At 39.1% G+C, this 24,396-nt stretch overlaps 1 pseudogene; it reads right to left on the reverse strand.

The window, feature by feature from the left end:
* LOC144454400 (arylacetamide deacetylase-like 3) overlaps positions 1–24,396 on the reverse strand; it is a 52,243-nt pseudogene that overhangs the window by 10,876 nt on the left and 16,971 nt on the right.

Genomic DNA, 24,396 nt, shown 5'->3' on the forward strand with positions numbered 1-24,396 from the left:
TGGGAAACCATTTAATATTTTGTGATTCTATGTCAGAATTGGAAATGTTATTTCAGGATATGGATGATAAATTATTTGTAAGACATTAAAACAATACTGAAGCCTTTCAAAAAATAAATAAATAAATAAAATATTGCCATGTTAGAAGGAAAGAAGAATAATAAAAGCGAACATTTATATAGCACATACTATGTGCTAAGCACTTTACAATTATTATTTCATTTGATCCTTACAAAAACCCATGGAGGTGAGTACTATTATTAACCCATTTTATAGATGAGGAAACTGAGGCAGACCACACTTAAGTGACTCGTCCAGGGTCACACAGCAAGGATACCAGTGTCACTGAATTGCAGAGTGTGGGGGAGGGGGGCGGGCAGAGAAGAGAAAGAGGTGTAAGAAAAAGATTAAAAGGAGGAAGGTTATGGAGGGCTTTATAAGCCAAATAGAGAATTTTGTATTTGATCCTGGAGGCAATAAATAGGGAGTCACTGTACTTGATGGGATGGAAAAGGGAATGGGTGACATGGGCAGCCCTGAACTTGAGAAAGATTTGACAACTGAGTGGAAGATGACTTGAGAATGGACAGTGGAAAGGCTTGAGGCAAGGACACCAACCAGCAGCAACTATTTCGATAGTTCAAGTGTGAAGTGATGACAACCTGCATCGGGGTGGTGACAGTGTCAGAGGAGAGATGGGGCTTATACAAGAGATGTTAGAAAGAGAGAAATGGCAGATTTTGGGAACTAATGATATGGGGAGAGAGTGAAGAATCAAAGATGACACAGGTTAGGAAGAGGGGAAGGTTAGTCAGTTGTTCTTACTTAATTTCAGAGAACCAGTGACGTCATGGGGTAATGTCTTGACTTGCACATGAATTGGATTTCAGTGAGTCAAAGTTGCTTAAAGTTGTCAGCCTCACACTCTCTGCCAGAATCATCAAAGTGTAATGGCAAGACAAAAGTCAAGAAACTGGCAATGGCTCAGGATTTAGTGGATAACCTTGGTGTCCTTGATGTCTGGCTAAGCTCTAAGCTCTCCACAGTACCTGCTTCATGGCCATTGGAACAAAGTGCTCTCATCTACCCGTTCTGCAGGGAGAAGTCTTCACCTATTTGGGGTAGACATCCCCCTAACTCTTCAACAAGTCTGAGGCCTGCTCGTTACCTTCAGGTTGGTTTAGCCCATCTGCCAGAAGAGGTTTTACCAGATTGTGACCACTACACATGCTGTAGCTTCTTGGAGCCACAATTGAGAGTTGTGTTTAGGTGGGCACCCAAAGTGAATGAGTTGTCCTGTTGCATGGGGTGTTCGGGGGGGGGGGGGGGACTGGCAGCTCTGGTGTAATGGCTTGTCAAGTCAATCAGTAAACATAAATTAAGCACCTACTATGTGCTAAGCACTGTGCAAAGTGCTGAGAATACAAAGACAGGGCAAAAGACAGTCCCTGCCCTCGAGGAGCTCACAGTCTGATGGAGGAAACAACATGTAAATAACAATGTACAAACAAGCTATAGACAGAACTAATAGAAAATAATCTACAGTGGGAAAGCACTAGAATTAAGAGGGATTGGGGAGGGCTTCCTATTGAAGGGGAGTTTTAGCTGGAACTTGAAGGAAGCCAGGAGGTGGAGATGAGGAGGGAGAAAATTTCAGGCCTGAAGACTGCCAGAGAAAGTGCCCAGAGCTGAGAAATGGGGTGTTTTGTCAGGGTGACAAATGACAGGGTGCACATATAGAGTGCTCCTCCACAGGCCAGTGAAGAGTCCAAGGACTAAAAGGTGGGAGAATGCAGCCACTTGGGCTTTAAGGTCTTCCAGTTCTGGGGAGCTTGAGGGAGGGACAAACTTCCATAGACGAGCCAATGGGACTACAAGGGTTAAGGGCCCCATCTCGCAGGAGAGAAGCAGCAGCTCTGGCAGCCTGGTGAAGGACCAGGGCAGAGCCCCCTCCAGGATCCCTGGAGCCAGAGGCAGAGTTGGCCCAACAGAGAATGGGAACCAAGGAGAGGGGCTGACCAGTGCTGCTAGGAGCTAACTTCGGAAGCAGCAGGAGGGTTTGCTGTCAAACATGCAGGCCCTCTCAGACCTCTGTTTCCCCTTGCTCCTTACCAAGAGCTAGCCTAGGGAGACTGCCATCTCTTCCCTGTAGCTGTCAGGCCATATCTTTTCCACTTTGTTGGGAAGCAAGAGAAAGAAGAAAGGAGGAAAGTAAAGGAACCAAGTACCACCCTCCCTCTGGCAGCCTGTAAGTTGAAGTGGTTGTTTTCCTCTTTTTATTTTTTGTACTTAAAGCTGCTAATTCAACCATGATTTCTTTTAATAATAGCTAGCTTTTATGTAGCACTTTGAGGCCCATAAAGTGCTTTACAAATATTATCTTTTACTATGCTTTGTATCCAAGCACATAGAATGTGAGGTTTGAGTGAGAAAAGAGAACTCATCCCTCCAAGGAACAAGTGATGCTTTCCTCAGTAAGTCAAGGTGTGGCCCAGAGACAGTGAGAGCAAAGAGAAAGAGAGTGTGTTTTTACTATTTTGAAACCGGTCCCTTTGGGTTCAGTGAATCCAAGATCTCTATATCTAGCCCTGTTCTCTCACCTGAGCTCCAGTCCCCCACTCTGGGGCACCTTGAGCCGATTGTCCCTCAGACATCACAAACCTAGTATGTCCAAAACTGAACTCGTTCTGTCACCTCACAAGCCCTCGCCTCTTCCACAGTTCCATGTTGTTGTTGAGAGCACCACCCCCCCTAGTCACCCCGGCTTCAAGAGGGACGCCATCTTCAGCTCTTCATCTTCATATATCTACTCTATCGTCACTTTTTCCATACCATCTCTTATATTCATCCCTTCTTCTCCACTCCTACAGCCACTGCCCCTTTCAGGCCCTCAGCACATCTTGCCTGGACTTTGGAATAGTGTGCTTAATGATTTCCAGGTGATGCAGTGAATAGACCACCTGGCCTGAAGTCAAGAAGACAAGTTCAAATTTGGCCACGGACATTTACTAGTTGTGTGACCCTGGGTAAGTCACTTAACTTCTGCTTGCCTCAGCTTCTTCATCCTCATCTGTAAAAAGAGTCTAATAGCACCTACCCCCCAGAGTTGTTGTGAGGAGGAAATGAGATAACAATTGTAAAGAGTAGCACAGTGCCTGGCACATAGTAAGCACTACAGTGTTATTTTTAAAAGTTTGTCCCCTCTAGTACATGTTCCACTCAGCTACCAAAGTGATTTTTTTTTTGATTGGGCAATGGGGGTTAAGTGACTTGCCCAGGGTCACACAGCTGGTAAGTGTTATATGTCTGAGGCCAGATTTGAACTCAGGTCCTCCTGAATACAGGGCTGGTGCTCTATCTAGCTGCCCCCCAAAGTGATTTTTCTAAAACACAGGTTTGGCTATGTCAGCCACCTACTCAAGAAACAGCAATGGTTCCCTATTATTTCTATCAAATATAAGATCCTCTCATTGACATTTGAAGCTTTTCATAACTCAGCTCCTTTTCTAGTCTTAAACTTTTCTTCTCTCCTCAAGCTCTACAATCCAGTGACATTTGTCTCCTTGTCATTTCTCAAACATGACATACCATATCTGACTCCCTGCCTTTGTATTGGCTGGAATGTTCCATTCTTCACCCCTACCTTTTAGTTTCCTTTCTTCGCTTGAATACTCTGATCAAGTCCAACCTTCTGCATAAGACCTTTTTCCAAGCTGCTTGTGCCTTCCCCTCTGAGATTAGCCTCTCTCTATCCCTCCCCAATCTACTCTGAATATACCTTCTATTTACCTAGTTCTTTGTATATTGGCTCGCCCATTAGTACATGACCCTCTTGAAGGCAATGACTAATTTTGCCTCTCCCCAGTGATTATCTGGCATATAGTAAACACTTAATATATGCTTATTGACTGACTGACCAACTGATTTTTCCAAAGCATATAGAGTTATCCCCTCTACATTGAAAGGGTTAGGTGTGTGGCACCACTTTGATCAGGAAAATCTACATTAAAATTTTGACCCTTCATACCAGAGAAGTATGAATTATTATGCTATTAAAAGATAAAATTTGTTGATATTCTACAGTACTGTACACATATTTTATGCATTTCTGAGTTTCTGAACTTTTTCTCTGTCATCTGCTGGCATTCACATGTTGTCTACAGCTTCCACAGAACTCCCACCAAATTTCCATTTAATTTCTTATGCAAACCCGCGATATGTGAAAATCACGAGGGGGAAAGTCATGATGTGGGAGAACTGTAATACCTAACTATGAGTTCATGTTGTTGTCGCATGGAAAAAAAAACTTTTTTTCTTTTTTTAACTTGAACCTAGTGTGAGGAAAGTTAGAAAAAAGGACTCATGTTGTGAAACACATTTTTGCCACTTTTGCTGCTGTTAGCTTCAAGAAACATTCAGGTCCCAGATCATACCAAAAAGCCCTACCTACCCCATTCAGGGCACACATAGACAGGTGCCTACAGTGTGGGAGGATTTTGTCTAGGTGGTGCTAGACTCAAGCCCCTAGTCTCAAGATCTCTTCAAATAGGCATGCTAGGACCTGAACAAATTACTATGCTTCCAAGAAGCGTGAAAGAAAAACTCATTGAGTTCTGAATTACAGCCTAGCAACAGACTTAAGAGGGATTTAGAAAGGCTTCTTGTAAAATACTTCTTGGATTTTATCTGGGACTTGAAGAAATCCAGGAAAGCTAAGAGATGATGATGAAGGAAAACATTTCAGCATGGGGGACGGCCAGAGAAAATGTTGAGAGCTGAGAGATGAATTATCTTGTTACAGGAACAGCAAGGAGGCCAGTGTCACTGGATTGAAGAGTATATGCAAGAGAGTAAGATGTAAGAAGACTGGAAAAATAGAAGGGCTGAGTTATGAAGGACTTTGAATGCCAAACTGAGAATTTTGTATTTGTTCATGGAGTAGATAAAGTTTAAGGCTAAAGATGATGAGTTCAGTTTGGGGTATGTTAAGCTTAAGATATCTATGGGATATCAAGTTCAAGATGTTCAATAGGCAATTGGAGACACAAGAATGGAGGTCAGTAGACAGGTTAAGACTGAACAAATAAATCTGCGTGGAGATGATAGTTGAATCAATGGCAGATACTGAGATCACCAAGTAAAAAGAGTAAAGAAGGAGAAGAGATAAGGACCCAGGCAAGAGCCTCAAGAGACAAATATGACCTGGATGAAGATCCAACAAAAAAGACTGACAAGAATCAGACAGAAAAATAAGATGGAGAACCAAGAGACAGCAAGTGTTATGAAAACCTAGAGAAAAGAGAGTAATTGATGGTGTCAGAGGCAGCTAAGAGGCCAAAAAGGATGAGGACTGAGAAAAAGGCAATTAGATTTGGCAATTAAGACAGGAATCAAGATGTCAGAGTAGCAAGGAGTGCAATGAGGAACTCCCATCCCAGAAGAAAAATTCCTCCAAACAGATCTAGAAAATGCAACAGACTGAACGGTGATGAGGAAATTCAGGAAAGTCACAGTGACTCGTTTTTCTAGCCTAGGTCAGCATAGGGAAACAGATCAAGAGATATGAGGAATGAGGACTAGTATGAAGCATGCCATGCATGCAGCATGCCAGTACCCAGAAAAAGACTGTGAACTGAGGCAAGAAGGGGTCCCATATCCTTACGAGGGCACCATGATGGGGACATTGTGAACCTAGTTCTGGGTCACAAATCCAAGATGGACTAAGGGACTTGTGCCCCCCACCACCACCTCCAGTGGTCTGAGGCTCTGGGTGGTATACTGAGAGAAGCAAGCAATAGCAGTGTGACTCAGACCACAGAAGAAGAACTATCAGTTCCAGCCTCCATCCCAGTCTGAAATCTGTAAAAGAAAAACCAGTGCAGGAATCCAAAACCAAAGGGAAATCTGCAGTTCTATAACTCTGAGCCAACAGAACTTCCCAGCTGCCTGACAGTGATTGAGTCCAGCAGGAGTCTACTGTTTCTCAGAAACAAACCCAGGTCAGAAACTTGCAGAGCTCAGACAAGGAAGGCAGCAATCAGGCTATGCCCTGAATCAGACCACTTTGGGAGTACTGAAAGCCTGCAGGTCCTCAGCCTGAGATGTCCCTGAGACCTTGGAACAACACAGCTCTCAATATCACAAAGAAGGCAGTAATAGGACCAGCCTAGACCTTCTCTGCAGAAGTACACAGAGCCTAGACCCAACATCAAATCCAAAGTTATGAAGTAAGCTAGAAGAAAAAACAAGCAGGAAAGAACCCCATAGAAAGCTCTTGTGGTGATAGGCACTCTCAAGACACAAACCCAGAAGAGGATGGCTCAAAAATATCTACAAGCTAAACTTAGAAGAAAAACACAACTTTGACACAAATTCAGCTAAGTTCCTGAGGTCAAGACATGGAGCAAAAGTTGCTGTTTTTGTTTTGTTTTGTTTTGTTTAGAGAAGTACAAATTTTTTTCAATGAAATGAGATTTCTAAAGGAGTAAATGGGAGGGGGAAAGAGTTTTGCAGCTTGGCACCAAAAAAAGTACAAAATCTTGCCCCTGCAACAAGATCCTTGAAAATTAGAATGTACCAAATAGAAGTGACTGACTCCATGGGACAGCAAAAAAAAATATTAAAAACAGTCAAAAGACTGAAAAATAGAAGAAAATGACCTAGAAAACAGATCAAGGAGAAGAAATTTAAGGATCAGTGGACTACCTGAATGCCATGACCAAAAAAAATGATGTCATGTTTAAAGAAATCTCAAAACAATACTGCCCAGATCTCCTAGAACAAGAGAACAAAATGGAAATAGAATCCACTGGTCATTTCCCAAAAGAGACACTAAACTGAAAACTTTGAAAAACATGATAGCCAAAATCAGAGCTTCCAGGTCAAAACAAACAAACAAAAAACCAACAACAAAAAAAACTTTGCAAGCAACCAGAATGCAAGAATTCAAGTACCAAAGAGCCACAGACAGGATCATACATAATTTAGCAGTCACCACTGTAACGGAGTGGATATCTCAGAATATGATATTCTAGAAGGCTTATGGGCTTACAGTCGATAATTACTTACCCAAAAAAATGGAGTACAGTGCACTGGGGCAGAGGGTGGGGGGGAGAGAGGAGAGATGAACCTTTCATGGTGAACTTCCAAACAATCCTAATGAAAATACCAGAGCTGTGTAGAAACATTGAAGTTGAAAAGTCACTAAACAATGATCAACTGCTAACATTCAAATATGGGGACACCAACTGTCATCATCAAGGGTCATAGAGGAAATCTAATTAGATAGGAGGTCTGGAATTGATTCTATTATGTCTTAATGATCTTAAAAGGAGAATGAAAAGGAAGAGGAAGGAAAATACTCAGGATGGGGGTGGGGCATTAGAACGTTAGGGAAAATTATCTCACATAATTGGTATACAAGGTTGATACAAACAAGGATGAGGGGGCAGGCTGACACTTGAACTTCACTGTCATCTGAACTGGTCAAAGGAGGGAAGAATATACACAAACAGTTGGGTACGTGAATATATATATATATATATATATATATATATATATGTATACATATATATATATATGTATACATATATATATGTATATATATGTGTGTGTGTGTGTGTGTATATATATACATATATATATATACACACACACACACACACACACATTCATTCAGTAGTGAAATAGGAGGGGAAAGGGAGAAGGGGGAATTAGAGGAAAGGTAGATTAAAGGTGGGATTAGTCCTAAGCAAAACGAACTCTAAGAATCTGCAAAAATATTTGTAGATTTTTTTGAAGTAGCAAAGTTACAAAATCTGAGGGTATGCCCATCAATTAGGGAATGGATGAGCAAATTATGGTGTATAGATATGATAGCACACTTTTCCTATAAGAAGTAGTGAAGTAGATGGTTTCAGAAAAACCTGAGAAGGCTCATATGAACTGATGAAGAATGAAGTGAACAGAACCAGAAGAACACTTTATACAATGATAACACTATGGTAAAGACAAACAACTCTGAAAGAATTAGGAACTCTGATCACTGTAATGAACATCCACAATTCTAGAGGACTAAAGATAAAACATGTTAGGTCGCACAGTAGATAGTGCACAAAGCCTGGAGTTAGGAAGACCTGAGTTCAGATCCAGCCCTTTACTTACTATGTAGCCCTGGGCAAGTCACTTAACTTCTATTTGTCCTAATTTCCCCATCTGTAAAATGAGGATAATAGCACTTACCTCCCAAGGTTTTCGTGAGGAACAAATAAGATAGTAATTGTAAAGTACTTAACCACAGTGCCTTATACACAGTAAGCACTATATAAATGTTAGCTATTATTATTGTTATTACTACTATTATTATGCTGTCCATCTTTGAATAGAGAAGTGACTCAGAGCATGAGATACACACACACACACACATCTGTATATACACATATACATATATACACATACACAAATGCATATGTGTATATGTACATATATACATATATATGGATATGGCCAGTGCAAAAATTTGTTCCACTTAAACATACATATTTGTAAGAAGAGCTTTGTTTTTGTTTCATTCTCATTAGGAGCTGGGTTAGGAAAAGAATGCAGATTTTTGCTGATCGAAGAAAATAAAAAATATTTTTTTAAATTGTCAATTAAGGGGTCATTGGTACTAAACCAGAACTTCTGAGTTGCATGATCAACAAGATGGAAGACTAAACTTTTTCTCTGATCTCCATGACCTTTCAGACCTCTCTAAAATAGAAATGATGTACCAAAGCCTCCATGATTTGGGATACCCAGAATCCAGAAAAAGGTAAAAAAAAAAATCTTAAATGTATGTACTGACAAATATTGACCCTGAGCTCACTCAGCACTTCTCCCTTACCTTTCATGCTCTCAGCAGTGAGGCTGCACTAGCAGATATAAGGACATGTCACAGGCTTACAACAAAACTTGCCCCTACATCCAAGTCCCAACTACTCCTTTCTAGTGCCGTGGAAGCCCTGGCTCTAAGTTTGCTCAGGCATTGACATACAACTTGACTGTAGCCTTTCAGGAGCAAAAGCTTGCTGGGGGTGTTGAAACCACATAGCACCAGTTGGGGTTGAAACCCCATAGCACCAGTGCTGCAATACTCTGACCTGCTGTTGCCAGGGGAAACAGTACTGCAGAACTCTGAACTGCTAGTCCTGGGTGAACAGGCTCTGAACTGCTGATACCAGGCTAGAGATCTGAGAAGCAGAGGGAGTGAGATAGGTCACCAGGACAGAACACCAAGCCTCAGGGAAAAAGCATAGCATCCAACTGGGGCCAGTTCTGATCACCCACAAGTAAGCTGGTGAACCATACATTTCCCAGGCTGGGAGGAAAATGAGGTGCTTTGAAATACAGCCCCCAAGGAAACCACAATCAGAGGGGAAGGAGTTTTAAAAAAAATAGGGAAAATAATGGGGGGGATTATAATTACCAAAGATTTCAGGAAGAAGAAAACTCAAAAACACTGAACATAAACAGATAAATCAACAAGAAAAATAGTAATTACAGAAGGAAATATGTCATCCAGATCTAGTCAACAGCTTCAGCCCTCTATAAATAAATATTTCAGAACCATAAAAGGTGCTGTAACTACTTGATGAGACAGAGGACTCTGTGGAATTTGAGAACATGAAACTATAGCATGCTGCTCCTGGTAGTTTAAAAGAGAAATGACAATTATGAGAACAGAACTGATGTCCTACTCAGCAAAAATAAAGATCAGGATAGAAAAACTGGAATCTGAAATGGCAGTCTTCACCAAAGGAACAAAAGAGAGAACAATAGATTGAGAATGCAAATACACAAAAATAAAAGACAACCTAGAAGAAGAAAAGCAAAAAATAATAGTAATAATAATAACATTAAAATAAAATATGTTTACTGTGCAAACAAAACAAATTCATCTCAAAGACAGGATGCATAGATATAACCTAAGAATCATGTATCTCCCAGCAGACCATGACAGGACAAAAAAAAAAACACTATAAGGAAGGAAATAATAAAAAGTAACTGCCCAGAACTTTTGAATATAGAAAATGAAATTCTTCAAATCACCTCAAAAAAAAAAACAGACCTAAAGCTGCAAACTCCAAGAAACATAGTGATTAAACTTAACAATTCAGTTCAAAAACAGTTCTGCAGGTCATTAAGGAAAAAGACCTTTAAATACAAAGGAAAGGACATCTGAACAATGTGAGACTATTCTGCATCCACTAGAAAATATAGGAGAGAATGGAATATTGTTGTCCTTTGTTCTCGAAGAGGACCAAAATAATGTCACTATGCTAGAGTCAAGTTATAGTGTGTCTGACTGTGGCTGATCAGACAAATATAAGCTCAGCATGCTCTACCCAGGTTGGGCACAAAGAGTTTGTGTGAACATTTGGAGTGGATTCTCTAAATTTGTGCATCCTGCATTTCTTTTGAACTACTTCAGTTCTGCTTTGCTCACAGAGCACAGCACCTTCTCTGATGAGGGCACGCCATGCTGGGCAATCCTGTGCCAGTGTCTCCCATGTCATACAATCAATTCCAAAGTTCTTAAGAGAGATCTTGAGAGTGTCCTTGTATTGCTTTTTCTGATCACCATGTGAGCACTTGTCCTGTGTGAGTTCCCCGTAAAACAGTCTTTTTGACAAGCTTACATTTGGCATTCAAGCAATGTGGCCAGCCCTTTGGAGTTGCACTCTCTGCATTAGAGTTTGAAGGGTTTGCAGTTTAGTTTGACAAAGTACCTCAATGTCTAATATCTTATCTTGCCAGGTGATCTTCAGAATCTCCCTAAGACAATTGAAATGGAAGTAATTCAGTTTCCTGGCATGGTGCTGGTATACTGTCCAGGTTTCACAGGCATACAACAATGAGGTGAGCACAACAGTTCCGTAGACCTTCAGTTTGGTAGTCAGTCTAATACCTCTTCTTTCCCACACTTTCCTTTGGAGTCTCCCAAACACTTCCAAGCACAGAGCTAGCTCTGGCAATGTGTGTGTCAATCTCATTATCAATGTGTACATCCCTGGAAAGTACACTGCCAAGATAAGTGAACTTATCCACAGCATTCAAAACTTCTCCATTTGCTGTAACCGCTGGTTCCACATATGGATGGTGTGGTGGTGGTTGATGGAGCACCTGTGTTTTCTTGGTATTAATTGTTAGGCCAAAATTAGCACAAGCAGCAGAGAATCGATCCATACTTTATTGCATCTCAGCTTCAGAAGGTACATTGAGTGCACAAAAATCTGCAAACAGAAAATCATGCAACAACACTCCACTTTGGTCTTGACTTGTAGCCTTTTCAAGTTGAAGAATTTACCGTTAGCATGGTAGCTGACCTTGACGCCATGTTTATCCACATTGAAGGCGTTTGACAACATGGCTGAAAATATGATGCTAAGAAACATGGGAGCAAGCACGCAGCCCTGTTTCATTCCAGAACTCATGCAAGTGTGCCATCACGAAATTGACATACAATGCTGATGAACTTTTCTGGGAAACCAAATTTTGACATAGTTTTCCATAGGCCCTCATGACTGACAGTATCAAAGGCCTTGGTCAGATCTACAAACTTTGTTTTCAGATCTCTATTATGGTCCTGCCATTTCTCCTGAGGTTGTTGGGCAGCAAACCACTCCTCAGTCCTTTCTGAAGTCACATTGGCTCTTAGTAGATGGACCATCTTCCAGCTGAAGAATCAGCCTATTAGGGAGGACTCTGCTAAGAATTTTTCCAGAAATGACTGAGAGAGAGAGAGACCCCCCTGTGATTGTCACAGGACAATCTATTTCCTTTACCTTTGTAGAGTCAGACAATGGAAGCATCCTTGAACTGCTGGGGGATAACTGCCTCTTGCCATACAATCCAGGAAAATTTCAGTCAGCTTTTATATGAGCAGTGGAGCCCCCACCTTGTAAATCTCAGCTGGAACAGAATCAGCACCAGATGCTTAGCCACATGAAAGAAGCCTAATGGCATTCAAAACCTCTTCTTCAGTTAGAATTCCAGTTAGGGAGGGACTGACTGCAACCTGAGGTAGCTGGTCAGTGGTTTCAGCATTGATTGATGATGGTCTGTTGAGAACACTATGGAAGTGTTCAGTCCATCTCTCCAGAATGATGTCTTTATCACTAATCAATGTGGTTCCATCAGCACTGAGTAGTTGAGAGGCACCATAGGTTGTTCTCCCATAAATAGCCTTCAGGGCATCATAAAAGCACTTTGGATTTTTGCTATCAGCATAAACTGAATTTCACCTGCCTTCTTACTGAGCCAAGAACCTTGCATCTCTCTAAGCTTTGCTTGTACTTTACTTTTGGTGGAATTAAATGCTAACTTCTTACGGATGGATGAACTATCCTACTGGTAAATCCTGTATACTTCTCATTTTTTTCATTTAGCAGCTTCTGAATTTCCCCATCATTTTCGTCAAACCAGTCTCAGTGTTTGTGAGTGTTCTGACCCAGATGAGCAAATGCAGTGCTGTACACCAGATCTTTGAAAGGTACCCTCTGCTTTTCTGCTCCAGTGTTGCCAACTATGTGTTGGTTCAATTTTCCCTCCAAGTTAGCAACAGACTGTTTCAGCTCAGAGAAGTGCTCAAATCTGTTGATATTAATTCTGGTAGTCATTTTGCCTCGTGGCCTCTACTTTTGTTGAATGTAAATATTTAGCTTGGAGGGGATAAGTCCATGATCAGTCCAGCACTCTGCACCACACACTGCCATCATCAATCTCATATCCTGGTCTACCTCTTCTCCTTACAATCACAGTCTATTAAATGCCGATTTTTGCTGTCAGGGTGCATCCATGAAGTTTTAATGCATTTAGGTAAACAGAAGACAGTGTTGGTGATGAGAAGGTCATGAGATACACAAGTCTTCAGTAGGAAGTGACCATTGCTATTGCTGTTTCCAAGTCCATTCCTCCCAAGGACTCCCTGCCATCTCTGGTAGTCTGAGTCTACTCTAGCATTAAAGTCACCCAGAATTATTAGCTTGTCCTCTTTTGGCACATTGATGATAGGGGTCTCCAGGTCTTCATACAATTTTTCTTTGACCTCATCAGGGTTTTTCATGGCGGGAGCATAGGCATTGATGATGGTGGGGTGGCATTTTCCTGCAAGTGTCAATTGCATTGTCATGAGCCTATCATTCACTCCTCATGGTAGGCATACAAGTTGATTAGATTAGTTTTGATTACAAAAGCTACACCAGCTTCACAGCACTCCCTTTCACTGCAGCCACTCCAGAAACATGTGTATCTAGCTCCAACTTCAGTAAGCTGGCCTTCATTTGCCAGCATTGCTTCACTCAGGACTGCTATGTGGATGTGATGCCTGCTGAGTTCTGTTGCAACAAGAGCTGTTCATTTGTCAGGTCTACTGGATTTTGTGTTGTCTATAAGTATGATATGAAAAAGAAGAGCAAGGAAGTAAGGAAGGAGGCCTTACTATGGAGGTAAAAGTAAATTCCACTGATGAATGTTTCTAAGTGGAGAGAAATGATTGGTGAAGGGAGATGAAGACCTTACACTGGGCAAGGCCTGAGGCATCTGGTGCTTGAAAATTCTAGTTGTCCTGCATTGAGAGGGGAAGTTGGAACCCCTGGAGGAAACTTTCACCTGGAAAAGTGGGAAAGCAGACACAGGGAAGAGATTTTGAAACAAATGTGGGAAAGGGGGTAAACAGGAAGGTATATATTAGTGGTGGGCTACATAATCATGGGGTAGAGCCATCTTTGTCACTTGTAATAATTGGCATTGTTCTAGCAGTGAGGCACAACAGAAAAGGGGAATCAATAGAGCAAGCCCCGCAGGTCAGTGGTAGAAAGGGCTTAGAGGAAAGAGCCTAGAATGGCTTGGAAGCTTCAATTGCATGAAGAGTATATAGTAAAAAGATAGAGATTAGATGATTATAGAGGTCACAAATCAGAAAATGAGGTTCGACAGCAGGAGAGGATGGATAACAAAGATAGTGAGAGAATCCTTTTTGGAAAGGGGCTCAAAAATTAAATTTAAAAAATTAATGAACAGGACTCTTTGAAGGGGAGGAGGGGAAAGGGGAATCTCATTAACTTGAGAGGGAAAAAAGAGGTATAGGAAACATATAACTAGGAAAATCAGGAAATAAAAGGGAACTAACAAAACCCTAAAGGGAAAAAGATAACAAACAAGAAGAGGAGATCGAAGGTGAGGGGAAGAGAGCCAGTGGAAACAGGACCAGATCAAAAAATAAAAGATTAAACTGAAGTACCCCTCCTGGAACACCACCTTGTCATGGTGGAGGGACTTGCCTAGCTCAATGAAACTATGAGCTATCCTGTACAAGGTTACACTGGATGGACAAGTCATAGTGAAAAGTTCTGAGAAAAAGTAATCCACTGGAAAAAGAAATGACAAGTCGCTCCAGTATCTTTGTCAAGAAAACCCCATGGGCAGTATTAAAAATAATTTTTTTAAAAAAGATAACACCGGAAGATGTGTCCCTCAGGGCAGAAGGTGTCCAATACACTACTGGGAAAGAGAGGAAGATAACTACAAGTAGCTCCAGAAAGAATGAAGAGTCTGAGCCAAAGCTGAAAGGAAGCTCAGCTGTGAATGTGTCTGGTAACAAAAGGAAAATCCAAAGATAAAAAGATCAATATTGCACGAGATAATGGAATGTACAATCTGTGAACCAAAGTAAGTTGGATGTGGTCAAACAGGAGATGGGAAAATGGGTGTCAGTGAACTTAACTGGATGAGACTGAGTGAATTTAATTCAGATGATCATACATATACTACTATGAGCAAGAATACCTCAGAAAAAATGGAGTAGTTCTCATAGTCAATAAAAGGGTGAGAACCATGGAACTTTGTTTTCTTCCTTTTCATTTTTTTTTTTGTTAATAAGCTTTATTTTTTTTCCCTCCCAGTTTCCCGCACTCCTTACTCACTTTAACAACAAAAAAAAGAAGAAGAAAGCTCTGTAACAAATATGTACATAGTCATGGGAAGCAAATTCCTTATTGGACACGTCCAAAAACGTACATCTCATTTTGTATGGAGTCCTTCATTCCCCTCTTAGGAGATGAGTAGCTTGTTTCATCTTCAATCCTCTAGATTCTGGTTTGTCATATTGATCAGAGTTGTCTTTCTTTATAATGTTGTTGTCATCGCATTATTTTTTCATCCATGTTTTGGTTCATATAGGTCTTCCTACCTTGTCAATTTTGTCATTTTTTATGGTGTAATAATATTCTATTCACATACAAAAAAAATATTTAAAAAAAATAAAAGGGTGAGAAAAGCAGTACTTGGGTATACTCTCAAAAATCACTGAATGATGTCTGTTTGAATCCAAGGCAAACCATTCAGCATCACGTAATACAAGTCTATGCTCCAACCACTGACATCAAAGAAGCCAAAGTGAATCAGTTCTATGAAGACCTACATCTTCCAGACATAGCCAAAAAAAAAAAGTCACATTTATTGTAGGGGATTAGAATGCTAAAGTAGGAATTTAAAAGATAATTGTAATAACAGGCAAGTTTCACCTTGGGGTACAAAATGAAGCAGGGCAGAGACTAATAGAGTTTTGTGAAGTTGCTTGCTGGTCACAGCAAATACTTTTTCTTTTTTTTGGAATTTTTTTTATTATACCATGATGAAATTTTATTTTATTTTTTTAAATAATATTCTCCACATCCAGAAGGGCCTATGACACTAAAAAGGTTAAGAAGCCCTGGGATGGATTGCTTATAGGCAGGGAGATATGCATCAACAATTGGAAAGTGTGTAGTGGAAGACATACCATTGTTATTCTGATTCTCAATTTCTTTCTGGAATGCCTTCCTTCCTTTTAAGATTACTACTTATACCCTAGCACCACTACTGCCCTCTTCCTTCAGCAATGATTTTTCTCCCTATTGGAATTCACACTTTCTGCTACCTTTTCACTTGTATTTCATTTTATGTTATAGCTATTTGTGTCTCAGCCCATTCCTAGACTGTAAGCTCTTTGAAGGCAGGAACTGTGCTTTATCTAAACTGCTTGGAATGTAGTAGCTCAGTGCTATTACACAGGTGACTAATAAACTTTGAATTCAAAGCCAAATAATAATAAAAATAATGATAATGATAATAATATTCCCCCGGTTACATGTAAAAACATTTTTTACCATTTGTTGGGGTTTTTTAAGATTGAGTTCCAAATGCTGTCCCTTCCTCCCTTTCCTCCCTCATCCCTGAGACAGTAAGCAATCTGATATAGGTTTTACATATGCAATAAGGTAAAACATTTCCATGTTAGTCATTTTGTGGATGAAAACGAGAGAGAGAGAGAGAGAGAGAGAGAGAGAGAGAGAGAGAGAGAGAGAGAGAGAAGGAAGGAAGGAAGGAAGAGAACGCTAGCTCCAGTCTGACTTAATTTGTGTGAGAATTGTCATGTAATTGTGTTCATATAGTTCCTGGGTTTGTCTTGGCAGGTAGACTCCCAAGTATTTTATATTATTTGCAGTTGTTTTAAATCAAATTTCTCTTTCTGTCTTTTCTTGCTGAGCTTTGTTGGTAATATATAGAAATTGTGATGATTTGTGTAGGTTTATTTTATATTCTGTAACTTTGCTAATGTTATTAATGATTTCAAGAAGTTTTTTAGTAGTGCAGCTGGGTGGTGCAGTAGATAGAGCACTGGCCCTGGAATCAGGAGGACCTAGTTCAAATCTGGCCTCAGACGCTAGCTGTGTGACCCTGGGCAAGTCACTTAACCCTGATTGCTTCGCAAAAAAATTAAATGATTTTGTTTAAAAAGAATTTTTTTTAGTTGATTCTCTAGAATTATCTGAGTATCATATCATATTACGTACAAAGAGTGATAGTTTTCTTTCTTCGTTGACTATTGTAATTACTTTAATTTCTTTTTCTTCTCTTATTTCTGTAGCTGATATTTCTAGTACAAATTGAATAATAATGGTGATAATGGGCATCCTTGCTTCATCTCTGATCTTACTGGGAAGGCTTCAGGTTTATCCCTATTACAGATAATGCTTGCTGATGGCTTTAGATAGATATTACTTATCATTCTAAGAAATGTTCCATTGATTCATATGCTCCCAAGTGTTTGTAATAGGAACGGGTGCTGTATTTTGTCAAAAGCTTTTTTCTGCAACTTGAAATAATTGCATCATTTCTGTTGGTTTTGTTATTGATATGGACAATTATGCTGATACTTTTCCTTAGATTGAACTAGCCCTGCATTCCTGCTATAAATCCCACCTGGGCATAGTGTGTGATCCTTGTGATATATTGCTGTGATCTCCTTACTAGTATGTTATTTAAAATTTTGCCTCAATATTCATTAGGGAAATTAGTCTGTAGTCTTCTTTAACTGTTTTAGCTCTTCCTGGTATCAGCACCATATTTGTGTCATAAAAGAAATTTGAGGCACAGCTGGGTGGCACAGTGGATAGAGCACCAGCCCTGGATTCAGGAGGATCTGAGTTCAAATCCGGCCTCAGACACATAATAATTACTAAATGTGAGACCCTTGACAAGTCGCTTAACCTCATTGCCTAGCCAAAAAAAAAAAAAAGGAATTTGATAGGACTTGTTTGCCTATTTTTCCAAATAGTTTATATAGTATTGGGATTAATTTTTCTTTAAATGTTTGGTAGAATTCATTTGTGAATCCATCTGGCCCTGGAGATTTTTTCTTAGAGAGTTCATTGATGGCTTGTTCCATTCTTTTTTCTAGGATGGGGTTATTGAATTATTCTATTTCCTCTTCTGTTAAACTGAGCAATTTATATTTTTGTAAATATTTATCCATTTCACTTAGATTTTCATATTTATTGGTATATAGTTGGGCAGAAAAATGCCTAGTAATTGTTTTAAATTCCTCTTCATTTGTGGTGAATTCACACTTTTCATTTTTGATACTTGTAATTTGGTTTTCTTTTTTTTTTTTTTGAATCAAATTAGCCAATGGTTTATCTATTTCATTCCTTGTTTCCCCCATAAAACCAGCCTCTAATTTCATTTGTTAGTTCAATAGTTTTCATTTTTATTCTTCTTTTCTTTGAGTTTCAGGATTCTCAATTTGGTTATTTAATTGGGTATTTTTAATTTGTTCTTTTTCTTGATTTTTATTTGCATGCCCAGTTCATTGATCTGCTCTTTTTCTGTTTTATTGATGTAAGCATTTAGAGGTATAAATTTCCCCCAAAGTACTACTTTGGTTGCAACTCATAAATCTTGATGTGTTTTCTCATTGTTGTCATTCTCTTTAATGAAATTATTTATTATTTCTATGATTTTTTCTTTGACTCATTCATTCTTTAGGACTAAATTACTTAATTTCTAGTTAATTTTAATCTATCTTTCCACTTCCCTTCATTGAATGTAATTTTTATTGCATTATGATCTGAAAAGGATACATTTAATATTTCTGCCTTTCTGCATTTGTGAGATTTTTATGCCTTAATAATTGGTCAGTTTTTGTGTAAGTAAGTACTGCTGCAAAAAAGGTATATTCCTTTCTATTCCTATTCAAATTTCTTCAGAGATCTAACATTTCTAGCTTTTATAAAATTCTATGTACCTCCTTAACTTCCTTCTTGTTTATTCTTGGTTGGATTTATCTAGTTCTGGTAAGGCACAGTTGAGGTGCCCCACTACTATAGTTCTACTATTTATTTTTTCCAGCAATTCATTTAACTTCTCCTTTAAAAGTTTAGATGCCATACCATTTGCTACACATATGTTTAGTATTGATATTACTTCATTGTCTATAGTAGCTTTTAGCAAGATATAGTTTCCATCCTTATTTCTTTTAATTAGATCTAGTTTTGCTTTTGCTTTGTCTGAGATCATGATCACTACTGATGTTTTTTGTTTTTTGTTGTTGTTGTTTTTGCTTCAGCTGAAGCATAATAGATTCTGCTCCAGCCTCTTACCTTTTTTTATGTGTGTCTCTGTGCTTCATATGTGTTTCTTATAAATAGCATTGTAGGATTCTTGTTGTAAATTCATTCTGCTATCCACTTTCATTTTATGCTTGAGTTAATTACATTCACACTTACTGTTATGATTACTATCTATGTATTTCTCTCCATCCTGTTTTCCCTTGTTTATCTTTCTCTCTCTCTTACCTTTCACCTTGTCTCTTCTCATAAATGTTTTGCTTCTGACCACTGCCTCCCTCAAACTGCCTTCCCTTTAATCAGTCTCCCCCACCCCCTTCTCTTATTCCCTTACCTTTTTACTTCTCTATAAGGTAAGATAGATTTTGATATCCAACTAAGTGTGTGTGTTATTCCCTCTTTAATCCAATTCTGATGAGAATAAGGTTCAAACATTGCCTGCCACTGTTACCCCCCCATCTTCCTCTCCACTGTAATAGGTCATTCATGCCTCTTTTATATAAGGTAATATACCCCATTCTCTCTCTTCCTTCCCCCTCCCAGTGCAATCTTCTGTCTCACCTCTTAATTTTGTTTTTTTTAATGTCATCCCATCATAATCAACGTATACCCATACCTTCTGTCAATGTATATGCCTTCTAATTGCCCTAATACTGAAAGTTAAGAGTTATAAATATCTTTCCATGTAGGAATATAAACAGTTTATTAACCTTATTGAATCTTTTAAGTTTTCCTTTTCTTGTTTATCTTTTTATGCTTCTCTTGAGTCTTGTATTTGAAGACCAAAATTTTTATTCAGCTCTGATCTTTTAATTAGAAATGCTTGAAAGTCCTCTATTTCAGTAAATATCCATTTTCCCAAAGAATTATACTCCATTTTTCTGGGTAGTGATTCTTAGTTGTAATCCTAGCTCCTCTGCTTTTGGATATTCCTTTGGAATATCATATTCTAAGCCCTCTAGTTCTTTAATGTAGAAATTGCTAAATCCAATTTAAGCCTGATTGTGGCTCCACAATATTGGAATTGTTTCTTTCTGCCTACTTGCAGTATTTTTCCTTGGCCTGGGATCTCTGGGATTTAGCTATAATATTTCTTGGCATTTTCATTTTGGGATCTCTTTCAGGTAATGATTGGTAGATTCTTTCCATTTTTATTTTACCCTCTCAAGCTAGAATATCAGGGCAGTTTTCCTGATAATTTTTTGAAATATGATGTCCAGGCTCATTTTTTGATCATGGCTTTCAGGTAGTCCAATGGTTCTTAAATCATCTTTTCTGGATCTATTTTCTGGGTCAGTTGTTTTTCCAATGAGAAATTTTACATTTTCTTCTATTTTTTCATTCTTTTGATTTAGTTTTGTCATTTCTTGATGTCTCATAGTTTCCATTTGCCCAATTCTAATTTTTAAGGAATGACTTTCTTCAATAAACTTTTGTACCACCTTTTCCATTTGGCCAGTTCTAGTTTTTAAAGAGTTGCTTTCTTCAGTAAATTTTTTTGTATCTTTTTCCATTTTTGTGCTTGTTTTACCAAATTATTGATTCTTTTGCATTGCTCTCATTTCTTTTCCCAATTTTTCTTCTGCCTCTCTTATTTACTTTCTAAAAAACCCTTTTGAGTTCTTCCAGGAATTCTTTTGGGGGCCTGAGACCAATGTACATTTTTCTTTGATCCTTTGTATGTAGCCATTTTGATACTGTTGTCCTCTTCTAAGTTTGTGTTTTGAACTTCCCTGTCACCATAGTAACTTTCTATGGTCAGGTACTTTGGGGGGGGGGGGTTCTCATTTTTTTTTCTGCCTATTTTATGACTTTGTACTTTTATATAAAGGTTGGGCTGTTTCTGTCCTGTCCCAAGCTTCTCGTACCAGGGTTTGGGGCCTTGCTGCTGGCTTGCACTAGGCCTCAGGGCCTAGCTACTGGCTTGCACTGGAGGGGTGGCCTCCATTCTGGCTTTTAATGTGGGTGGGGCCTCCCTGTCAGTCTAACTCAGGATTGGGGTCTCACTGCTGTCCTGCCACAGAGGTGTGGCCTCGCTGCTGACCTGCTCTAGGGCCAGGACATCACTGCTGGCCTGCTCTGGGAATAGTACCTCCATGTTGGCTTGCCTTGGGTGTGGGTCCTCCTGCTGTCTTGCACTGGGGATGGAGCCTTATGACAGGCTCCTTCAGGTGCAGTCTTTCACTGCTGCTTGCAGAACACACTCCTGTTTCACTCCAGTGAGATGGACCTTTCTTGCTTACCCTCCAAGCTGTCCTGGGTTGGTAAGTTGCTTCACCAATTGAAAATTGATTTTGAGACATTTTCTAAGATTGTTTGGAGGAGAATTGGTAAAGGCTTGAGACTTTATACAATCAGTTAAAACAAGACCTGGAGCTTACCGTGTCTCAGATCATGAGCTTTTCATTGAAAAATTCAAACTTAAATTGAAGAAAGTAGGGAAAACCATCAGTGGAAGTGAGAAATAGATTTAAGGGATTAGATCTGGTAGATGGAGTACCTAAAGAACTATGGACAGAAGTTTTCAGTATTGAACAGGAGGCAGCAACAACAACAAAGCATTCCAAAGAAAAAGAACAAGAAAGCAAAATGGCTGTCTGATGATGCTTTACAAATAGCTGAGGAAAAAAGAAAAGAGAAAGGGAAAAGAGAAAGAAAAAGATATACCTAACTGAATGCAGAATTGCATGGAAGAGCAAGGAGAAATAAGGTTTTCTTAAAGGAGCAATGCAAAGAAATAGAGGAAAACAGAGGAAAATAGAGGAAAAAATTTCTCTTCAAGAAAATTACAGATATCAAGGGAATATTTCATGAAAAAATGGGCATGACAAGAGACAAAAATGGTAGGGACTTAACAGAAGTAGAAGAGATTAAGAAGAGATAGCAAGATACACAGAAGAATTATATAAGAAAGATCTTAACATCACCAGTAACTATGATGGTATAGTTATTGATCTACACACATAAGTTCCCAAAATTAGCAATACCACCCCTCGGGGTGCTGGAATGGTCCAGGGGGAAGTAGTAGACTCAGGTTAGGGGCAATTGGGGGCATTGAATAAAAACAAGGGGATGGTGAAAGCATAAGGAAAGAAGAGAAGAAAATCTTGAAAAACCATTTTTACATATTTCATCTGTTGTGTAACAGAGTTAAAGTTGTAGCAATTACATTATTTTCCAAATAAACACGCAAAATGAAAGTTACAGCCAATCAGTGGTAAAGTCCGCCAACGGTAAGTCTTAGTATACATTGTCAGGAAGTCCAGCATGCATTAGCAGGAATATGTGCACATAATGACTTGTTTGCAATACAGTACTATTGGTTGCATAATGTAATATCACATCATCAAAATTTCAATGCAAGAAAAAATCTACAAATTTAAAATAAATTATTAAATTTAAGATGTGTCGTTTTGAAAAAAATATATTTTTAAAATGACACAAGTTAAAAAAAAAACATTAAAGGATTGAAGACAATAGATTTCCTGGGGAACACTGAGTAATTTTTAAAAAAAATTTTGGTAGGCCAAATAAATTTGGGAGCCTCTGATCTAGAGCCTGACACTCTGGAGAATAAAGTCAAGTGGCCCTTAAGAAGCATTATTAACAGTAAGACTAGTGGAGATGGCAGAATTCTAGCTGAGCTATCTAAAATCCTGACAGATGATGCTGTTAAAGTGCTGCACTCAATATGCCAGCAAATTTGGAAAACACAACAGTGGCTATTGGATTGGAACAAGATCAGTTTGGCATCTCAGTGCTAAAGAAGAGCAATGCCAAGGAATGTTCAAATTACTGAACAGCAGCATACATTTCACACACCAGCAAGGTTATACTTACAGTTGTCCAAGCTAGGCTTCAACAATAAGTGAACCCAGAACTGCCAGAAGAGCAGGCTCATTTTCAAAAAGGCGGAGGAGCTGGACACCAAATTGCCAACATTTGTTGGCTTATGGAGAAAGCAAAGAAGTTGCAGAAACACATCTGCTTCTGCTTCATTCACACTAAAGTCTCTGATTGTATGAATCACAGCAAAATGTAGCAAGTCTTCGAAGAGATGAGAGTACCAGATGATCTTACGTGTCTACTAAGGAACCAGTATGCAGGACAAGAAGCCACAGTTAGAATGGAACATGAAACAACTGATTGGTTTAAGATTAGAAAAGAAGTATGGCACTTTATTTAACTTATCTGCAGAGTATATCATGTGAAGGGCCAGGTGGACAAATCCAAAGCTGTAATTAAAGTTTTCAGAAGGATTATCAACAGTCTCAGATATGCAGACAATACCATTCTGATGGCAGAAAATGAAGAAGAATCAAGAAGCCTCTTTATAGAGGTGAAAGAGGAGAGTGTAAAAGCTGACTTGAAGCTTAATACCAATAAATCTAAGATCTTGGCAACTGGTCTCGTCACTTCTTGGCAAATAGAGGGAAAAGAAATGGATGCAGTGTCAGATTTTATATTCTTGGGCTCAAAGATCACTGTAGATGGCAACTGAAACCATGAAATTAAAAGATGTTTGCTCCTGGAAAGGAAAGCTATAACAAATCTGTACAATGTAGTAAGAAACAGAGACATCACATTGCCAACAAAGGACTGTATAGTCAAAGCTATGGTTTTTCCATTAGCAATGCATGGTCACAAGAGAGCAGGAGCCCTACCTGTGTAAGGAACAAAGCACAGACAAGGAGGGCAGTGACTAGAACGTCTCCCAGATCACACCACTTTGGAAGCATCAAAAACTTACAGGCCCCTGGTCCTAGCTGTGAATTCAGCAGAACGTAAAATCTAGATCAGGCAAGACATACTCCATCCCAAAGTCCAGAGTTGAGCAGAGCACAACTCTAACATAAAGTCCAAAGTCAAGAAATACACTGGAAAGTGAGCAAACAACAAAAAAAGAACCTGACCATAAAATGCTACCATGGTGACCGAGAAGCTGAAGATACAAACTCAGCAGACAATAATTTGAAAACATCTACAAGCAAAGCCTCAATGAAAAATGCAGATTGGACACAAGCCCAATATGAATTCCTAGAAGAACTAAAGAAAGAGATTTTGTTTGTTTCTTTGTTTGTTTGTTTTGGGGAAGGGGTTGAGTGACTTGCCCAGGGTCATACAACTAGTGAGTTTCATGTGTCTGAGGCCAGATTTGAACTCAGGTCCTCCTGACTCCAGGGCTGGTGTTGTATCCACTGTGCCATCTAGCTGCCCTAAGAAGGAGATTTTAAGAGAGAAAAAAAAATTATTTTAAAAATCAAATAAGAGCAGCAGAGGAAAAATTGGGGAAAGGAATAAGAGCAATATAAGAAATTTATGAAAAGATAATTAGCAATTTTTAAAAGGGGCACAAAACATACTGAAGAAAAACTCCTTAAGAACCAGAATTGCCAAGAGGATTCTGGGAAGATGGCAGAGTAGGTCAGAAAATTCCTAACTCTCAAAATTTTTCCCCCATAAAAGA

The sequence above is a fragment of the Phascolarctos cinereus genome, unplaced genomic scaffold (genome assembly GCF_003287225.1).
Source record: "Phascolarctos cinereus isolate Bilbo 61053 unplaced genomic scaffold, phaCin_HiC Scaffold_726;HRSCAF=1367, whole genome shotgun sequence".
Taxonomy (NCBI): Eukaryota; Metazoa; Chordata; class Mammalia; order Diprotodontia; family Phascolarctidae; genus Phascolarctos; species Phascolarctos cinereus.